Source organism: Sapajus apella, unplaced genomic scaffold, assembly GCF_009761245.1.
Source record: "Sapajus apella isolate SASKATOON/1434 unplaced genomic scaffold, GSC_monkey_1.0 scaffold106, whole genome shotgun sequence".
NCBI lineage: Eukaryota > Metazoa > Chordata > Mammalia > Primates > Cebidae > Sapajus > Sapajus apella.
Window position 1 is genome coordinate 1,961,448 of NW_022437046.1, and position 19,498 is coordinate 1,980,945.

General features: G+C 36.6%; 1 protein-coding gene across 6 annotated transcripts in view; it reads right to left on the minus strand.

The window, feature by feature from the left end:
* Positions 1 to 19,498, minus strand: part of FCHSD2 (FCH and double SH3 domains 2) — a 302,687-nt gene that overhangs the window by 184,159 nt on the left and 99,030 nt on the right. The gene's annotated exons all lie outside the window — the stretch shown is intronic.

The window sequence follows — 19,498 nt, forward strand, 5'->3', positions numbered from 1 at the left end:
CTCTGATCATACAGCTTGACATCCGTTTCCCACTATTTCTCAGCTATAGCATATACTACATTTCTAAACCTCAGCAGACAAACTCTCAGATACCAGGAAAGAGAAAAACAAATTCAATTTGAAGTAGACAGATATATACTGGCATATAAAATTAAGGAACAAATTTTGGTGCTGTTCCATACTATTAATTCTCCAGGCAGATTTTAAGGGTCTTTTCTTTTTAAATGATGCCATAGCACAAGTCACTTCAAACAAAAAAACAAAACTGGTTTACAAAGAAATATGCCCACTACTATTATCTACACAATATGAATCTGGATAAAACAGAATGCTTCTAGATGTCGGGGGAGGTATAGAGATTTGAATTGAGAAGACCATTTTGTTAAGAGTTTATTTTAAACTGCTCATTCCAATTATACAATGTATTAGATTTGGTTTTTTTTTTTTTTTTGCTTGTTTGTTTTTGTTTGTTTGAGACGAGGCCTCATTCCAATGCCCAGGCTGGAGTGCAGTGGCACAATCATGACTCACTGCAGCCTCAACTTCCTGGGCTCAAACACTCCTTCAACATCAGCCTCCTGAGTAGCTGGGCCTACAGGCACGTGCCACTGAGCCCGGCTAATTTTTTATATAAAAATTAAATTACTTTTTACTGTACTAAAAAGCAGAGACAGTGTTTCACCATGTTGCCCATGGCTCAACTCCTGGACTCGAGCGAGCCACCTGCCTTGTCCTCCTAAAGTGCTGGGATTACAGGTGTGAGTGACCAAACTCACCCAATGTATTACTTTTGTATAGGAACATAAGTGGTCCCCTAACACTATAACAGGGTCTAATGTAATGGTTATAGAAATATCATTAACACTGAGATACTCATTTCTATACATGCAGCTAAAAGGAACACAATTCTGAAATGAAGAACAATCACATTTATTAATCAACTACCTGGTTTAAGCAAAAATTGCTCAAGTAAAATCAACACTACACTGTATACATGGTACCTTTCTAGTAAGGTCTGCTGTCAAATTGCCTTGAATCTCAAGTTCCTTCTGAACTTGGCGACAATTTAGTTTTCCTATTTCTAAGTATTGTGTATTCTGAGAACTCGTATACAACTACATATCCGTAACAGTTCCATTTAACAAATCTTGTACTTTGGGTGTTCCAATATTAAGTCTTCCCTGAATATGTATAGTAGTTTTTTTTACCTCTGTACCTTGTTATACTGTTCCCCATTGTATGAAAATATCTTCCAACCACTCCTATTCCTACTTGCTAAATTCTTACCCCTTCCTTTTAATCTGATACTTAAATTTCCCAATATAAACAATCAGAAGTATACATAGAAAAAAATGTGAAAGATGTCATTGCCTAGGTACTTAATTTCATTTCTTTAAAGTGTAATAGCATATTCTTTCTGCATTTATTAGCTATAATTCTATAAAGAATTATCCCTCCTGAACTATTTGGTTATATTGAGATACAATTCTTAGAGGAAAGACAGGATAAACATATGATTGTCCAATATTTGAGTCCAAAGATGAACAATGAATTTTCAAAGTAACATTATGAACTCATGTATTTAAAAATATTAGATGATTCCAATTAATTACAGTTGCTTTCTTCTGATGCTCAAATGGTCACATCTGTAGTCTGTCGGAGCCCCTCCAAATTGGCTCCCATATCATAATCCCAAACAGACTCTGAATATTTCTTTGTTGTTGTTGTTGCTGTTATTGTTGCTGTTTTACAGTTCCTGGCCCAGACTTGCAATAAGCTCGTTCTCCAAGGAATCCTGATTGCTTTCAGAGAGAAACCAGAGACCACAATCTAGGCAAGTCCTCATTCTTTCGGTCTTACTATTTATGTCTTTCTCTAAAAGTCCTTTTCTAATCACTATATGCAAAATATCTTCACCTCTGGTCCTCTCACATAACTCTATTTATGCATAATCCTTATACACTTTTACTCTCTGGTTTAAATATTTGTCTGTTTCCTCACTATAAGCTCCATCACATATAGATCTTGTCTTTTTTTTTTTTTATCACTATATCCCCAGGCTATAGCAGAGCAGCTAGTATTTAGCTGATGCCAATAATACCCACTGATTGCATGGATAAATGCCGCCTATATTATTCTGTTTATAATGTATAGTATCCATCTCCATTTATGTTTTTGTCATTCTGAGTTAGAAGTGTTTGAAAAAAAACTTCTCTGGTTCCTAATTTTCACATACTCAAATTTTTAAAAACTGTACCAGATTTCTGAGATTATGACCAAATGGCTTTAATATAATAAATTCCTCAGTAAAATTACAGTCAAATTTGACCATCTTCACTATTTTAAGAGAAATATGAGAGGATATTCCAAAACAGTTTTTAAAAATAACGGAAGTTTACTTCATACCTAGATAGCCCTACACACTAATTTTTGTGAGGGTTCAAATAAGTAAAGATCTCAGAACTCAAATAACTCATTATCTGTAGAGAAGAATAACAAGTATACAACAGAATATGCCAGGCAATGCATGGGTTAGTGCCAAATAAGTGGCAAAATGTGATGTAAGTACCCAAATGAGGAAAAGGTCATCTGGTATTTTTTCTTAACAAATCACGAACAAGGTTGTGAAAAAAAGGTCTTGATGAGGTGCCACTATTTCTTCCGTCCTCGGTCTCTGCGCCTTTTGCAGAGCTTCCAGCAGCAGAGGTTCACAACCTTTGTGGTCCGTAGGTGCCACTATAAAGAGGGCCCAGGGAAGAATTTGCCATTTTCAGTGTAAAACAAGTGGCGATTACTAGCCATGATGTGTTTGTACTTTGGATCTGGATTTGCCGCATCCTTCTTTATAGTAAGACACCAACTGCTTAAAAATAAGGATGTTTCAGTTCACCCATTTAACAGATATGAAGAGCAGTTTAAGAGGTACAGTCTCTGGAAAATGGATCGAAGTCGAACTCATATGGCATACCAGATATGTGTGTAAACAAACTTATGACATGGAAAAAAATTACATCTAAATGATATGATAGTGAATTTTCCAGTTTAATCATTGTTAAAGTGTTTACAGAACACATCACACAGAACATAAAATATGCGATGAGCCCCAGTTAATGAGTAGGACTAAGACAGAAGGCTGTCATTCTTGACAGTGCTCTAAATTTATGCAGGAACAAATGAACTTAGGCAGTTTCACACATTTATTTCTCTTAACTCCGTTAGGCTTTGTTATCACCACAGAGAAATTGGACATTAAAAGCATAAATACTTTGCTTCAAGTCATACGGTTCATAACTAGTTAAGTGTGAGCTAGAATCCAAAGTTACTATGTATTTGTAAAAGAAGTCATTTTAGAGCGGATTTAATCTACTTTTTAAAATATATGAAGTTAATTTGTTAACTTTGTGCATTATAAATTACAATAACAATTTCTAGAGCTCTAAACCACAAAGCTGAACTGTATTAAATTGAATGAGCCCTTCAGAGATGAGATGAGGGATTCATGAAATAGACAAACAATGAGATCTTTCGATGAAAGACTTGATTCAAGTTAGTTCACAGAGGCAAGAATCATGCCTTCTATGTGCTCCATGCAGCTGTTCAAGATCTAATCTGCATGGACGCTCAGACATACTCTGGAGTCATTATAGTAAAGATCCTAAATAATATTGCATGTTTCTGAAAGCATTCTATGCTTAAATTAACTGGTTTCCTCTATACATTATGTTTAAAGCTGCATTTGATGAATGAAAGGTTTAGAAAACAAAATCCACCCTAATTAATTTGCTAAGGAAAATAAACCTATGTTTTACAATTTTTTTAAAGGGTTTTTTTATTTTTTCAAATCACTCTCCAAGCCCACAGCACTACTATCTAAAACTGGTCCACTAGACATAATATTTATTTATATTTACCTGAGCATCACTGATGCATAATGCTGATCTGATTTGCAATTCAGTTCGCTCTACAGCAGTGGCTTCCATAAAGATGTACTATTAATATACTCTTTGAAACATGCAATAACATCCGATTCCAACTTTTTAAAAAGCCATCAGTGTCTGATGTTAGGCTTGCTTTGTTTTACCTCTCAGTAACACTTGCTGTATTTCTTTAACAAGCAAAGAAACACAAAGAGAGCCACTGTTGAGTAGGCACTAGGAAATAGACTGATGGCTTAACCTTTGGCCAATTTATCACAGCAAGCTGAGTAAAGTGTGCTCTATGGCTCCAACACAGGTAATTCTGTATCCATTTCATCCCTCAGCATATAGAGAAACTCATACTTAAATTTTACTAAAGGTTGCCATTAGATGGCTCTTTAAAAGTTTTGGAAACCATATCCTTTATATACTATACCATTTCATCATGAAATTCCCAGTGTTAATGCAAATGATCTTCTAACAATGGACAAGTTCACTGCATAAGTTGGATATTTCTCAAACTAATGCAAATTATGCAACTATTATCTTTACTATATTCTTAAATCACTTTAAAGCTAACAGAGAACTTCATGCCTATCCTAAAGGAAAGTTTTAAAATATTCATTGTTCTATGTGGTATATGATTATGTAAGATTTTTAAAAAACAATAAATTATTTTAAATTGCATAGTATTTACTTTTCCATTAATTTCATGATGAAATGAAATAATATCATATGTTATATATATTAAACACTAAAGGTATCTTTTAGCCTTTTCCCATTTATAAAAATAAAGATTAATTTTATTTAAATTAAGTATATATAAGAAAAAATATCTACTGACATTTTATTTGCATTGAGACAGGCACTCGCTCTGTCACCCGGGCTGGAAGGCAGTGGCAGTATCATAGATAGCTCGCTGCAGTCCTGAACTCCTGGGATCAAGTGATCCTCCTGCCTCTTAGCCTCCGGAGTAGCTGGGACCGCAGGTGCATGCCACTGTGCCCAGCTAAGTTTTAAAATTTTTTTGTAGAGATGGGGTCTCACTATGTTGCCCAGTCCGTCTGAACTCCTGGCCTAAAGTAATGCTCCCACCTCTGCCTCCCAAAGTGCTGGGTTTAAAGGTGCAGGCCACCATGTCTGGCCTATCTATTGACATTAGAAATGATCTATCCTATTTGATTTTAAAAACAAACACAGAATTTAAAAAATATGTTCGCTGCAGCACCATTTACAATAGCAAAGACATGGAATCAACCTAAATGCCCATCAGTCATAAAGTGGATAAAGAGAATTTGGTCCACATACACCATGGAATACTATGCAGCCATAAAAAAGAATGATATCATGTCCTCCACAGGGGCATGGATGAAGCTGGAGGCTAGTAACCTTAGCAAACTAACGCAGGAAGAGAAAAATAAATACTGTATGTTTTCACTTATAAATGGAAAATTTATAAATTATGAGAACACATGAACACACACAGGAGAACAACAGACACTGAGGCCTTTCGAAGGATGGAGGGTAGAAGGACGGAGAGGATCAGGAAAAATAACTAATGGGTACCAGGCTTAATACCTGGGTGACAAAATAATGTGCACAATAAACCCCTGTGACATGAGTTTATCTATATAACAAACCTGCACATGTACCCCTGAATTTAAAAAAAAAGAAACTAAAAAAATTCTAAAAAAAACTAGATGCAGAAGGAAATCTATATACCTAATAAAGGATATATACAAAAAAATGGCCGGGCATGGTGGCTCACACCTGTAATCCCAACACTTTGGGAGGTGGAGTCTTGAGGATCACTTGAGCCCAGGAGTTCAAGACTAGCCTAGGCAACACAGGGAGATCCTGTCTCTGTAAATAATAATAATAAAAAAAAATTTCCAAGGCATGGTCCTAGCTACTTGTGTGTATGGCGGGAGAGGGAGAGGAGGATGAAATGGTAGGATCACTTGAGCCCAGGATGTCAAGGCTGCAGTGAGCCATGACTGCACCACTGCATTCCAGCCTGAGCAACAGAGTGAGACTGTGTCTCAACAAAGAAAAAAAGTAAAAAATAAAAACCAAAGCTAAACACCACAAAAAACCTAAAGCTAACATCGTACTTTTAATGGTGAGCAAATGCTTTTCCCGTAAGATAGAGATAAGGAAAAGATGTCCTCTGTTACACTTCTTTTCAATTGTACTGGAAGCCCTACCAGTACAATAAGGCAAGAAAAAGAAATAAAAAGCATACAGATTGGAAAGGAAGAAATAAAGCTATCATTACTCATAGATGACAGGATTGTCTGTGTAAGAAACCCTGGAGAATCTACCAAAAAACCTCATGGAACTAATATCTGAATTTGGCAAAACTGCATGATACAATGTCAATATTCCAAAGGTAATTGCTCTATCTATATGCAATGAACAACTGGAATTTGAATTTTTTAAAAAATGAAGTATTTAGGTATAAATCCAACAAAATATTTGCAGGATCTGTATGTGGAAAAGTCTGTAATACTGATGAAAGAAATAAAACAATCAAAATGGATGGAGAGATATTCCATGTTAATGACTTGAGACTTCATATTATTAAGATGTCATTTGTTCCCAATATGATCCATACATTCAATGCAATCCTAATCAACAGTCCAGAAAGATAAAGATATTAGAATAGCCAAAATTTAGAAAAATAAGAACAAAGAGTACTCTCATTACCTGACTTCAAGGCAAACCATAAAGCTGCAGGAATCAAGACAGCATAATGTTGGCAAAAGAATGGACAGAAAGATCAATGGAACAGAAGAGAGATCCTAGAAATAGACCCATACAAATACAGTAAACTGATTTTTCACAACTAGGCAATGGCAATTCAATGGAGACAGGACAGCCTCAATCAACAAGTGATGCTAGAACAACCAAATGACCATAAACAACAACAACAACACAAATTCGTGACACATACTTCACAAGTTACACAAAAATTAACTCAAAATGATTCATAGACCTAACTGTAAAGCATAAAACTATAAAACATTTAGACGAACAGAGAAGAAAATCTCCTTGACCTGGGGTGAAGAGTTTTAACATACAACACCAGAACTAAGACATATGAAAGAAAAATGATAAATTGGACCTTATCAGAATTAAACTCTTTCTTCTGGGAAAGATACTGTAAAGAGAATAAAAAGACAAGCTGCACACTAGGAAAAGATATTTGCAAATCATGTATCCGATAAAGGAAGTCCAAATATATAATGAATTCTTAAAATTCAATAGTGAGAAAAAAGCCAATACATTTTTTAAATGGGCAAAGGATCTGAAAAGATACCTCATCACAGAAGATATAAGAATGGCAAATAAGCATATGAAAAGAAGTGCAGCATCACTTGTCATTACGAAAGTGCAAACTAAAATAATGTGGTACCACTACACACCTATTAAAATGCTAAATCCAAAAATTAACAGGAACAAACGCCAGTGAGGCAGCGTTACAGAGTACTCCTTCAGTGTTGGTGGAAATGCAAAATAGTACGGCCACTTTGACAGTTTTGAAATTTCCTATGAACAGAGACTTCCACAATCATGTTCCAGGTATTTAGCCAACTGATTTGAAAACTTAGGTTCACACAAAACCCTGAACACAAATGTTTCTGGCAGCTTTATTCATAAACTTGGCAACAAAGATGTCCTGCAGTAGGTGAATGGATAAACAAACTGTCGCATATAATTATAATGGAATACTATTTAGCAATGAAAAGAAACATAGACTACTAATTCATACAACTTGGGTGAATCTTAAAACACATTTTGTTAAGTCAAAGAAGTCACTGAAAAGGTTACACACTGTATTATTCCATTCATATGATATTCTGGAAAAGATGAACTGATAGAAAGAGAAAACAAAACAACAAAAAAAAAAAAAGAAAGAGAAAACAGATCAGTGATTTTGAGGGGTTTGGGGAAGAAGGAAGTACTTGCTAGGGGAAGTACAGACAATTTCAAGGGTGGTGAACTAATATATATAGTATTGCAGTAGTGGATCTGCAACACTATACATTTGTCAAAACCCACAGAACTTTGACAACACTCACAGAACTTTGACAAGAGACAAAGAATTACTCTTAATATATGTAAATTTAAAAAAATCTACTAGTGGTTTGGGGGAACCCAGGATAGAATACAAAATATAAGACACAACATCATAGATGGGTATGGGAAATGAGAGGGCAAATTTTATAATTCTGCAAAATAATACATTTATAAGTGGATCCAAAAAACTTTGGAAAAAAGTATTTTAGCTAGAAACTATATGACTAAAGACAAAAAAAACTGTATATAAACATCGTACACTAGTTCATAAAGTTTCTTCTCACTGGGCACAGGTTAAAAATTCTGAAATGTGGTGCATATACACTGGGATTAAACAAATATATAAACAAATGACAGAAGGTAGAAGCCAAATTGCTCAACGTTGGAGTGGGACTTACAAATAAGAAGGGGAAATGAGAATGAATTACATGGGGGTGAATTAGAGTCAGAGACATCTAGTTCAATATATATTTTGTTGCAATTGCAACAAAAATCTAACATTAACAAATGAGATCTAATTAAACTTAAGAGCTTCTGCACATCAAAAGAAACTATCAGTAGAGTAAACAGACACCTTACAGAATGGGAGGAAAAAATTGCCAACTATGCATCCAACAAAATTCTAATATCCAGCATCTATAAGGAAATTAAACAAATTTACAGGGGAAAAAAAAAACCCAACCCCACGAAGAAATAGGCAAAAGACATGAATAGACACTTTTCAAAAAAGACATACATGCAGTCAACAAATAAATGAAAAAAAGCTCAATATCACTGATCATTAGAGAAATGCAAATCAAAATCATGAGATACCATCTAACACCAGTCCAAATGGCAAAAAGTCAAAAAATAACAGAAGCTGGCAAGGTTGTGGAGAAAAAGAAATGCTTTCACACTGTTTGTAGGAGTGTACATTAGTTCAGCCATTGTGGAAGACTTCTGTGATTCATCAAAGAACTAAAGACAGAAATACCATTCCACCCATCATTCCCATTACTGGGTATATACTCGAAGGCATATAAATCATTCTATTATAAAGACACATGTATGCGTATGTACATTAAAGCACTATTCACAGTAGCAAAGACACGGAATCAACCTAAATGCCCATCAATGATAGACTGGATAAAGACCATGTGGTACATATACACCATGGCATACTATGCAGCCACAAAAAAGAATGAGATAATGTCTTCTGCAGGAACATGGATGGAGGTGGAGGCCATTATCCTTAGCAAACTAATGCAGGAAAAGACAATCAAATACCACATATTCTCACCTATAAGTAGAAGCTAAATGATGAGAACACATGGACACACAGAGAACAGGCACTGGGGTCTTTCAGAGCGTGGAGGGTGAAAGGAGGGAGAGCATCAGAAAAAATAACTAATGGTAATAGGCTTAACAACTGGGTAATGAAATAATCTGTACCACAACCCCCCATGACACAAGTTTACCTATGTAACAAACCTGCACCTGTACTCCTGAACTTAAAAGTTTAAAAATTAAATAAACAAATAGAATTCAAAAATTAAAAAAAAAAAATCTCCCTGGAATTAGTTTGTAGAGTTATAATCTGTATATTTGTGACTAAACTATGTCTCTAAATTAGTGTATCCTTATGACTAAAAAATTTTTAAAGCTACATAGTATTTCAGTCAAAAAACAAATCTTAATGTGTTATGCTAAATGATGTACCAACTGAGTAACACTCTTCTGCTCTCCTGTAACCATCTACATATATCAGTAGCTATATGTGGTATATATATATATCTACTAATATGCTCCATGTTTTGACTAAAAAACACAGATATACTCCATGTTTTGACTAAAGAATCACAGAGGTTTATTATATGTATGTATGTATGTATGTATGTACGTATTTTGACATAGAATCTTGCTCTGTTTGCAGGCTCAATTGATCTCCCACTTCAGCCTCTAGAGTAGTTGGGACTACAGGTGTGCCACGGTACCCAGCTCATTTTTGTATTTTGTTTTTGATAGAGATGAGGTTTCACCATGTTGCCCAGGGTGGTCTCAAATTCCTGGGCTCAAGCAATCCACCTGCCTCGGCCTCCCAAGTGCTGGGGTTACAGGCGTAAGCCACCATATCCAGCCTACACAGATAAATGAAATAATCTGTATAAGGACTATAGTTAATAATAGTGTACTGTATTCATGATTTTGCTAAGTGAATAGGTTACAGTTTCTCTTGCCACTGGGGGCAAGATGACGACTGTGAGATGATGGATGCTAATTTGTTCCATTACAGTGACCATTTTACATCATATAACATCATATCACATACCTTAAACATATACAATAGATTTTAAAATAAAGGAAACTGAGTATTAAAAAAATGTACAATATATAAAAAAGATAAACAGTGCTCTAAGAAAGTACTGAGATAGGGGGAGGTGGTTTGTATATCCAAATAGACTTAATTGGGGACTACACAGGATTAAAGATCAGAAGGACAAATGAGAGTTAACTGGCTACGGGAAGTGATATAATTTGGCTCTGTGTCCCCACCCAAATCTCATCTTGAATTACAATCCCCATGTGTCAGGGGAAGGACTTGCCAGGTGACTGGATCATAGGGGCAGATTTTCCCCATGCTGTTCTCAAGAGATCTAATGCTTTAAAAGTTTGGCACTTCCCCCTTTGCTCTCTCTCTCTCACACTCTCCTGCCACTATGTAAGACATGCCTTGCTTTCCCTTTGCCTTCTACCATGACTATAGGCTTCCTGAAGCTTCCCTAGCCATGTAGAACTGTGAGTCAATGAAACCTCTTTCTTGATAAATTACCCAGTCTCAGCGAGTTCTTGATAGAAATGTAAAAAATGGACTAATACAGAAAATTGGTACCGAGAGAAGGGGGGTATTTCTATAAAAACACCTGAAAATGTGGAAGCAACCTTGGAACTAAGTAGCAGGCAGAGGTTGGAAGAGTTTGGAGGGCTCAGAAGACAGGAGGATGTTGGAAAGTTTGGAACTTCCTAGAGACTTGTTGAATGGTTTTGACCAAAATGCTGATAGTAATATGGAAAATGAAATTCAGGCTGAGGAGGACTCAGAGGAAGAAGAGGAACTGAATGAGAACTGGGGCAAAGGTCACTCCTGATACGCTTTAACAGACTGGTGGCATTTTGTCCCTGCCCTAGAGATCTGTGGAACTTTTAACTTAAGAGAGACGATTTAGGGTATCTGGAAGAAGAAATGTCTAAGCAGCAAAGCATTCAAAATGTAACCTGGCTTTTTCTGAAAGCATACAGTCATACCCAGTCATAAAGAGATGGTCTAAAATTGGAGCTTATGTTTAAAAGGGAAGTGGAGTGTAAAGTTTGGAAAATTTGCAGCCTGACCATGTGGTAGAAAAGAAAAATCAATTTTCTGAAGAGAAATTAAAGCGGTTGCAGAAATTTGCATGCGTAAAAAGAAGCCAAACGTTAATAGTCAAAACAATAGAGAAAATGTCTCCAGGGCATTTCAGAGAGCATCGCCACACTCCCTGTCATCACAGGCCCCAAAGGCCCAGGAAGGAAAAAACCAAGGCACGGCTGCTCTGTGCAGCCTTGGGACATGGTGCCCTGTACCCCAGCTGCTCCAGCTCCAGCCATGGCTAAAAGGAGTCAAGGTACAGCTTGAACTACTGCTTCAGAGGGTGCTAGCCCCAAATCTTGGTGGCTTCCACATGATCTTGGGCCTGCAGTTATGCAGAAGATAAGAAATGAGGTTTGGAAACCTCTACCTAGATTTCAGAGAATGTATGAAAACACCTGATGTCCAGGCAGAAGTCTTCTGCAGGAGCAGAGCCCTCATGGAGAACCTCTTTCTAGGCACTGCAGAGGGGAAATGTGGGGTTGGAGCCCAAACACAGAGTGCTCACTGGGAAACTGCGTAGTGGAGGTGTGAGAAGAGAGCCACTGTCCTACAGACCCCAGAAAACCTCACACCATGTGCCTGGAAAAGCTGCAGGCTCTCAATGACAGCCCATGAAAGTAGCCACAAGGGCTATACACTGCAGAGCCACGAGGGCAGAGCTGTTCAAGGCCTTGGGAGCCCACCTCTTGTGTCGGCATGGCTTGGATGTGAGACATGGAATCAAAGGAAATTGTCCTGGAACTTTTAAGATTTAATGACTGCCCTGTTAAATTCTGGACTTGCATGGGGCCTGTAATCCTGTTGTTTTGGTCAATTTCCCCCATTTTGAACAGGAGCATTTACCCAATGCCTGCACTCCCATTGTATCTTGGAAGTAATTAACTTGCTTTTGATTTTACAAGCTCATAGGCAGAAGGGACTTCCTTGTCTCATATGAGACTTTGGACTTAGACTTTTGGGTTAATGTCGGAATGAGTTAACACTTTGGCGGACTGTTGGGAAAGCATGACTGTGTTTTGAATGAGAGAAGGACGTGAGTTTGGGAGATGCCAGGGGCAGAATGATATGGTTTGGGCCTGTGCCCCCCACTCAAATCTCATCTTGAATTGTAATCCCCATGTGGCAGGGGAGAAACCTGGTAGGAGGAAACTGGATCGTGAGGGCAGGTTTTCCCCATGCTGTTCTCATGATAGTGAGTGAGTTCTCATGAGATCTGATGGTTTAAAAGTTTGGCACTTACCCTTTCATTCTCTTTGTCTCTCCAGCCACCATGTAAGAGATGCCTTGCTTCCCCTTTGCCTTCTGCCATGATTGTAGGTTTCCTAAGGCCTTCCAAGCCACAGGGAACTGAGACTATTAAACCTCTTTTCTTTATAAATTACCCAGTCTCAGGTAGTTCTTTATAGCAGTGTGAAAATATAGGAATATAGGAAGCATGACATACAGCAATGAAAGTAAAAAGGTAATCAAGAAACAAATTACAAAACCAGAAAGGCACCATAAATATAATGGTGTACACTAAAAACAATAAAATGCCATTTAAAAGTTTAATCAGTTTGCATTTTTAAAAGGTCATTTTCACAGCTATATAGCAAACAACTTTGGGGGAAAACAAAAGATATGGAAATCACTTATAAGACTATTATAGGAGCAAATTCTGGGAAGAAGGCAGAAGGGACCAGGAATCTTGTCTCCCAACCTACACAACAATCACACTGTGGCAAAATCTGTTTGATGCAATTATTTTAGAATTCTAGAAGCCATTAAGGACTTGCAACTCCCAGAGGAAGATTTGGAGGGTAAATTACAGTTAATTTTGATCAATTTCAGCTCTCAGCTCAGATGTGGCTACCCATCTTTATCCTCAGCCCATTGGCAGGCAGCCATGCATATGTTCCTGGAACCGTGCCTACGCTCCTTATGGGAGTCAGGATGGGCAAATGGGACACTAACCTGTGCTATGATCACTGACTGCTGCTTATGACTGTGGAGGTGCAAAAGGGACTTCCTTGGTGGGAAGCCATTGCAGCACCCTTTCTCTATTGCTACAAGCCCCTTCCCCTCAGGCTTCCAGGGAACTTAAAGGGACAGTGCCTTTTTTCCCCTCTCTTCATTTTCCCACCTTTTGAGAACCACATATTGAAAATTAGACATTGAAGGACATTGAGAGAAATTAGTAAGTCACCACAATACACAGAGAAAGGTACAAACTCAGCAAATTCCTTAGAAGACCTTAGGTTTACACCTCAGGCTGAACCTCAGCATGGAGACTACTTATGATAATCAAAAATAAAAACAAATTAGCAAAAACCTAAAAAACAGGGAGAATCTGATGTCCAGAGTCACCACATTATTAGATTCAAATGGCCAGTTTTTAATGACAATAATCACAAAGGATACAAAGAAATAGATAAGAAATACCCAAGGGAATGCTACTAGTTTGAATACAATTTTGCCTACAGTTACAAAACTGCTACATGGTAGCAAGTACCCCCACAACTCCACACAAGTCAAAGTAAGCTTCAACTCTTGATACTACATAGCCTACATTGCTGAAGTTTTCCATTTTTTCAACTTCAATAAACTGATTTGCACAAAATGACTTGCTCAAAATTTTAAAGTAAAAGTAAATAGAGTATTGCAATTTACTTAAGAATCAGGTAAATTTTGACCAGAACTTCTGAGAAGCAAAAGAAAACAAATTATAAAAGGACTAAAAATCAGAAGAACTGAGACTACCAATCTGTCAGTCAACAACAATTGAAAATCCTCTGGTTGCAAAGCAGTACCTTTGAAAAGGTTACTCCACAGGCAACTGAAGTACTATAAGATAAATGTCACCTGCTAAGTCAGACTCTAGAGATGGGGCTGAGACACTGATAATTTAACAAACTTCACAGGTGATTCTGCTGTGTAGTCACTATTGAGAACTAGTATATTGGTTAAGAGCACAGATACACATTCTCAGGTTTAACTCCTGGACCTTGACAAGTTATTTAACTTGTTTTTATTTTTCATTATTTTTTATATTTATGTATTTAGACATGGTCTCACTCTGTCACCCAAGTTGAGTGGCGCAATCTCAGCTCACTTGCAACCTCTGCACTCACCAGGCTCCAGTGATCCTCCCACCTTAGCCTTCCGAGTAGCTGGGACTACAGGCATGCACCACCACACCTGTCTAAGTTTTGTATTTTTTGTAGAGATGGGGTCTCACCATGTTGCCCAGGCTGGTCTTGAACCCCTAAGCTCAAGCAATCTGCCCACTTTAGCCTCCCAAAGTGCTGGGAATACAGGCATTGAGCCAGCATGCCTGGCCATTAACTTGTTTTTATCTTGGATGTGCTCTTCTCAAAAATAAAGGTAGGAATAGTACCTACTTCACTGTTGCTAAGTAAATGAGTCAGTGTTTATAAAGCACTCGGCCCAATGTATGGCATATATTAAGTGCTCAATACCTTCGTCCATTCAGTAAGTATTTACTGAGAATTTTCTACTTATGCCAAATGCTAATGTAAGTACTGAACACTATTGAAATGTTCAGTTTTTATTAATGTTGTTAAAACAAGAATGAACAAATATTTAAGCAAACTTCTTACTTTCAGTTGAAAAAACTAAAGGCTAAGAGTAGATGAGCTTGGACAGGGCTCAAATTGAACCAGTAGTAGAAATGGGATTAGAACATGGGTCATTTGACTTCCAAGCGTCCCAGTTGTGTTGACTTCTGGGCAGGTTTTAAAGGAAGAAAAATATGCAATTAGAAACATTGAAGTATTAGAGCCAACATAACAATTTTGAAATGTGTGAGGGTAAGAAACAACAAAAGCAGCATAGAAAATAAAAGACAAAAAGCCCAAGCTTCATAATCACTATTTTGTACAATATTTTACAACATTACACTGGTCTTTGCAGTCAAACAAATGTGGGTTGAAATCCAAGCTCTACTGTTTATTTATAAATTGACACTGAAAATAAATTCATTAGTCACTTTGAGCTCTAGTTTCCTCAACTGTAAAATGGGCATAATAATGGAACCTAAATCTAATGATCAGAACAATGACTAGCATACAGCAAGCTCCTGATAAATTATAATCATGATTACTGTGATTAAAACTTTCAGTGTGATTATTAAATGTAAAATAAAGTCTATAAATTTTAGTTCTACTCTTGAGTATCCTCCTGAGTCCAATGAGTATAGGTAATTTTATATGCGTATTTATTCATCCATGTAAAAAAGCCTAACTTCTACTATATAGAAGGCACTAACATTTGAACCCTCCAGAAGTCTTCCTAAACAAATACTGTGTTCACTCACAATTTTTTTCTCAAACTTTTTATTGATAAAATTTTAAAAATTGAGTACAATTTTTGTGATACAGATATTCTCCTTAATTGAGGTTCAAAGTTAGTGTTCCCTACCATCAAAATCAATTACAAATGTTCATCTGTTAATGCAGATCTGTAATTAGATTTTAAATATTTCATCTTTGCAAATATCTTCACACAGATAGGGACTGCCAAGTACTGTTATCAATTCAAGAGCATATGACTTTCAGCATATTCATCACCTGGAAGACATTTATAGAATTCTATTATATTCTTCTCTTGATACTTACATTTTTTAAAAATTAAAGATCTCACATTTTTTAGAACAGTTTTAGGTTCATGGCAAAATTGAGACAAAGGTACAGAGTTCCCATATATCACTTGCCCTCACACATGGAAAGTCTCCCCATTAACAACATCCACGTAACATAACCATGGCGGTACAGTTTTTACAATGGATGAACCTACACAGACACATAACACAGTCACCTGAAGTCCACGTTTAGGATTCTTAGTGCTGTACGGTCTATGTGTTTTGACAAACATATAATGACATATATCCATCATTACAGGATCATATGGAATATCTTTACTGTCCTAAAAAATCCCCTGTGCTCTGCTGTTTGTCCCTTCCCCTCCCACCCTCAACTTCTGGCAACTACTAATATTTTTACTATCTCATAGTTATGCTCACAATTATTTTTTGCCTCTGAGTTTTTGATAAAAGCCTTTCTCTGGTACAGAATGCACTCCTCCTCTATAATCAGTTAATATTCTTGTCTTCTCTAGATATTCTAATCCCACTTTTCATGTCTTTCCACAAACTTAGGGCCCATACTGATTATGTTATGAATGTGGTATTCAATCACACAAATGAGATGTAGCCCTACTGAAAGTATATATTTCTAACTTTTATGTATACCTATCTTACTTTGTCAATTGGATTTTACATTCTGAATATAGGAGTCTGCATTACCTTGTAACCCTGCAAAAGCAAACAAACTTGTTATGCACAGAGCAGAGCCTCAAACATAGTGGATGACTTTAGGAAAAGAAGAGGGCTGTTCTCTGGGATATACAGAGCATAACCTTTTATATCCAGTCCCTCACCAATTTCGCATTGAAGAATGGGAAACTTAATTTCATATGAAATAGCTATGTGAAACATAGGGATTACTCTAATAAAAAGATTCATCAAGTCAAGCTTTTTCCACAAACAAGTCTTCTGCTATGTACTAAAATAGTTTTCCAGCTGAAATATTAAAAACAAGACCATTAATCACTAAAAATCTTTATGACGAGGTGGGAAGATTGCTTGAGGCCTGGAGTGCCAGCCAATCCTAGGCAACAAGCAGATCTGTCTCTAGAAAAAATTTAAAAATTATCTGGGGGCGGTAGTGCATGCCTCTAGTCCCAACTACTGAGGAGGTTGAGGTGGGAAGAGCGCTTGAAGCCAAGAGTTTGAAGCTGCAGTGACCTATGATTGTGCCACTGTGCTCCAGCCTGGGTGACAGAGTGAGACCCTGTCTCTTTAAAAAAATATATAAGAAGAAAGAAAAAGAATAAGAAGGAAGAAAGAAGAAGAAGAAGAAATAATTCTGATGACTGATTGACTCTTAAAGGGACCTCAGAACTAACCTGTTGAACCCTCTCAGATCAAGAAAACTTGGCAGTGACTCAAGATCCCTCACTACTGATGGGCACCTGTGGTACATATACATTGTGGATACTATGCAGCCATGAAAAGAATGAAATCCTGTCCTTTGAGCAACATGATTGTAGCTGGCAATGATTATCCTAAGTGAACTAACACAGAAGCAGAAAACCAAATACGGTATGTTCTCACGTCTAAGTGGGAGCTAAACACTGAATACAAATGGACATAAACATGGGAAGAATAAACACTAGGGAATACAAGAGCAGGGAGGCAGGCAGGGGCAAGGGTTGAAAAAATACCTATTAGGTATGCTCACTACCTGGGTGATGGATTCATTCATACTCCAAACCTCAGCATCATGCAATATTATATCTTTGTAACAAACGTGTATATGTATCCCTCTGAATCTAAAATAAAAGTTGAAAAAAAAGATCCCTCACCAAGTAATAAGGCCAATATCCATATAAATTATGATATGACTCCCACTTCAGTGTTCTTTTTCCAGTACATATTTTTTTAGCTTTGTTTCTCAAATGACCCCCATCCTAGTATTCATAACCTTCTATCAAGTGGCATCAACTTAGTATATTCCAAGTATATCTCCTTACTTCTTTTTGACATTACTTAAGTCTCCATAATAACTGCAGAATCACTGTTTATTTTTATCTGCAACCATTTTCAAACTGTAATATCCATGTACTCCAAATCCTATCTATTCCTCGGAGTCTCGTTCAAGACTGTCTCACTGGGAGTAAGCAATTCCTTTAGGATTCCTCATGAACCTACCTCCATGACAGAACATAACTTTCTGTAAGGCAAGGCCTTTGTGTCAAGTACTGTGCTACAATTCTCATGACATAAATGTTCATTATTAAATATATATTTGGAAAATATCTCCCCCATGCCAAGTAATGTATTGGACATTGGAAAGAACACACATGATTCTGACATGCTCTCAGCTCTCAGTTCAGTAAGTATAGAACTTCAAATGGAAATAAAATATAAAGGGAAGGCAAAAGTGTAAAAAGAGGTTTTGTTGATTTTTAAATGGAGGAAAAACTTATAGGCTGAGGAAAAGCCAGTGGCAAAAAGGGAGATTGAAAATCAGGAGAAAATGAATAAAAGTAGTAAAAATAAAGCTAACAGACTGGAATGCTGGCAAATGTTAAGGTCAAGATCACACAGATGAAAGATTAGTCTTGGTTAGAAAAATATACATCTCTTTCAAAAAAGGAAGGGAAAATCAATGAGTAGCCAGATAAATTTAAAAAGAAGAGAAAGGGTGCAACATTTAAATAAGTCACTTTTTTAATGGGCATAAGACAATTCAAAATGTACTAACACAGTTTAGAGTAGGTATCTCCAAAGTTTTTTGAGTAAATATGAAGGTGCAGATATCCCCTTGATATACAGAAATTGGGCATATGTCCATAAGACAGGTACATGTGTATTTAAGCATAAAGTATACCCAGATACTTTATATACTATATAGATTACAAAACATAGCAAAAATATAACTTTAAAGGATGAGATAAATAAACAATAAACAATCTTTCTAATGTCTTTCTAGTTGTGTTAGGTTCATATATCATATATCAAGGGCCAGTACCACAAGACAGTTACAACTTTAGGATAAAGCTCATTATTATAAAAGTGGTTATAAATCTATTATTAAATGGTCTTCCAGGTAATTACAAGTTATCTTTGGCTCACTTCATTTCAGGTCTGTTTGGGTTACCATTATTTTAACATTATAATTAAGCTGATGAACAGTTTTAGAAGAAGAAATGTCATCTCTGCTCTTTTCTTGATGTTTGCTTGTGCTTGCATGAGTTTTTATATTTTTCCAGTGATTTTTAGTTATTTGTACAGTTTGTGAGATAGTTTAGAAGTTTAAGTTAGAGAGTATTATCTGTAAATCTTCTTAATCAGATGAAAAATGCTGTACATTACAATATGCAAAGGCTAACAAATAGTGAGGTTGCTGCTAAAAACCCCTCATGTATATAACCATCTTGTATACCCTAAACAGTGTGACCATCCTACTTTAGAGATCACCAATACATGACATGCACTTTAGTCTCAGACTTGACATGTATGATGTACGTAATTTGGGCAAGTTACCTAATC